Below are 2845 nucleotides of genomic sequence, written 5' to 3' on the forward strand. Positions count from 1 at the left end.
ATGATAGCTAGTTGTAACAGTTGCATGGCAAAAGGGATTTCTGAGCTGAAGAGAAAGAAAGAAACACAGGTGGACAATGGCTGGTAACAGTAGTTGTATCAGTAGGCAAGATTATGCTGAAGTAACAAAAACATCCCCTAGTCTCAGTAGGTTAAAAAGCTAAGTATATTGCTTGCAGATCCTAAGTGTTCATACTGTTTTATATTTTTTTTTTCTCATTAAACTTTTTTAATGGGTCTCAAAATTCTATGACAAATTTTTGGTCAAGTCATTTCCATTAAAAAGTACTGATTTTAAAAACTAATAACTAAAAACTGCTACACACAAAAAAGAAAACCAAAGTGGTCCACAAAACATTCTCCTTTCCTTCTGACGGTTTTACGATGCATTGTTATCATTAACCAGTCTTTTACTACTAAACTTAAATGGCCAATTGAAACAAACAGTTCTGAGACCGTTCTTTCACCACTGATTAAGAGTGGGGTGACAGGTATTAGGGATAATATTCATTTAGCCTTCTGAGCTTTCTGGGCAGTCTTGGTGACCTTGCCAGCTCCAGCAGCCTTCTTGTCCACTGCTTTGATGACACCCATGGCAACTGTCTGCCTCATATCACGAACAGCAAAGCGACCCAAAGGTGGATAGTCTGAGAAGCTCTCAACACACATAGGCTTGCCAGGAACCATATCAACAATGGCAGCATCACCAGACTTCAAGAATTTAGGGCCGTCTTCCAGTTTTTTACCAGAACGGCGATCAGTCTTTTCTTTCAGCTCAGCAAACTTGCATGCAATGTGAGCCGTGTGGCAATCCAACACAGGGGCATAGCCAGCACTTATTTGGCCTGGATGGTTCAGGATAATCACCTGAGCAGTGAAGCTAGCTGCTTCCATTGGTGGGTCATTTTTGCTGTCACCAGCGACGTTGCCACGACGAGCATCCTTGACAGACACATTCTTGACATTGAAGCCCACATTGTCCCCAGGAAGAGCTTCACTCAAAGCTTCATGGTGCATTTCAACAGATTTTACTTCAGTTGTAACATTGACTGGAGCAAAGGTGACCACCATACCGGGTTTGAGAACACCAGTCTCCACTCGGCCAACAGGAACAGTACCAATACCACCAATTTTGTAGACATCCTGGAGAGGCAGGCGCAAGGGCTTGTCAGTTGGACGAGTTGGTGGTAGGATGCAGTCCAGAGCCTCAAGCAGCATGGTTCCACTGGCATTGCCATCCTTACGGGTGACCTTCCATCCCTTGAACCAAGGCATGTTAGCACTTGGCTCCAGCATGTTGTCACCATTCCAACCAGAAACTGGCACAAATGCTACTGTGTCGGGGTTGTAGACAATTTTCTTAATGTAAGTGCTGACTTCCTTAACAATTTCCTCATATCTCTTCTGGCTGTAGGGTGGTTCAGTGGAATCCATTTTGTTAACACCAACAATTAGTTGTTTCACACCCAGTGTGTAAGCCAGAAGAGCATGCTCTCGGGTCTGCCCATTCTTGGAGATACCAGCTTCAAATTCATCAACACCAGCAGCAACAATCAGGACAGCACAGTCAGCCTGAGATCTCCCTGTAATCATGTTTTTGATGAAGTCTCTGTGTCCTGGGGCACCAATGATAGTCACATAGCACTTGCTGGTCTCAAATTTCCACAAGGAGATATCAATGGTGATACCACGTTCCAGCTCAGCTTTCAGTTTATCCAAGACCCAGGCATACTTGAAGGAGCCCTTTCCCATCTCAGCAGCCTCCTTCTCAAATTTTTCAATGGTTCTTTTGTCGATGCCACCGCATTTGTAGATCAGGTGGCCAGTAGTGGTGGATTTGCCCGAATCTACGTGTCCAATGACGACAATGTTGATATGAGTCTTTTCCTTTCCCATTTTGGCTTTTAGGGGTAGTTTTCACGACACCTGTGTTCTGGCGGCAAACCCGTTGCAAAAAAGCGTTCATACTGTTTTGACAGGGGTGGTCTCCTCATCTGAGTTATTTGACTCCAGGTTGCTAGAAGCTTCATTTTGAGTTATGTCTTCAAACTTTCTGGAGCATGAGGAAAGAAGGCAGCTTGGTGAACTAGACACTGGCTCTTGTTTTCAGAGGCAGTGACATTTCACTTCTGCTCTTATTTCATTGACCAAGTCAAGTCAAGTAGCCCTACCTAGTTTTATGGGGGACAAAAATTACGATTCTTCTATATGCCTAGGAGACAGAATTATGGAAAAATTTGGCAATCAGCATATGTTGCTTTCAGTTTTTCACAATAGCTAAGACTGGTTTTAAGAGCATGTGGGCATGCATTTTGAATTTCAGAAATAAAGGGGAAAGACTCTTTGATAACTCATGTTTTATCTGTTTACATTAGTGGGTCTCTTGTGAACATAATCTAGGTACACAAATACATATGTAGTCAAAAGTTGGCAAGACTTGGAACATTTGTGTTTTATATGCTTTTGAGATTTTGTTTAAATGAAGAGTCCTATAGAAAAAAATGAGTCTAATTAGTGAATATTTTCTGAAATTAAGATGTTCACATTATTATTTACATGAGAAATATCTTGATTCAAATTACAGTAGCCGGGCACAGTGGCTCATTCCTGTAATTCCAGCACTTTGGGAGGCTGGGGCGGGTGAATCACTTGAGTTCAGGAGTTCGAGATTAGCCTGGCCAACATGGTGAAAACCCGTCTCTCCTAAAATTACAAAACTCGGGCATGGTGGCACATGCCCGTAATCCCAGCTACTCAGGCGGTTGAGGCACAAGAATAGTTTGAACCCAATAGGCAGAGGTTGCCGTGAGCCAGGATCGCACTGCACTCAAGCCTGGGTAATGGAG

At 43.1% G+C, this 2845-nt stretch overlaps 1 pseudogene across 1 annotated transcript; it reads right to left on the reverse strand.

Moving 5' to 3' along the window:
- Positions 1-215: 215 nt before the first annotated feature.
- LOC111524764 lies at positions 216-1957 on the reverse strand (annotated as a pseudogene). The gene has a single exon (XR_002725865.2). The product of XR_002725865.2 is annotated as an elongation factor 1-alpha 1 pseudogene (transcript).
- Positions 1958-2845: the final 888 nt, after the last annotated feature.

This window comes from Piliocolobus tephrosceles, chromosome 19 (assembly GCF_002776525.5).
Source record: "Piliocolobus tephrosceles isolate RC106 chromosome 19, ASM277652v3, whole genome shotgun sequence".
In the NCBI taxonomy this organism is placed as follows: Eukaryota; Metazoa; Chordata; class Mammalia; order Primates; family Cercopithecidae; genus Piliocolobus; species Piliocolobus tephrosceles.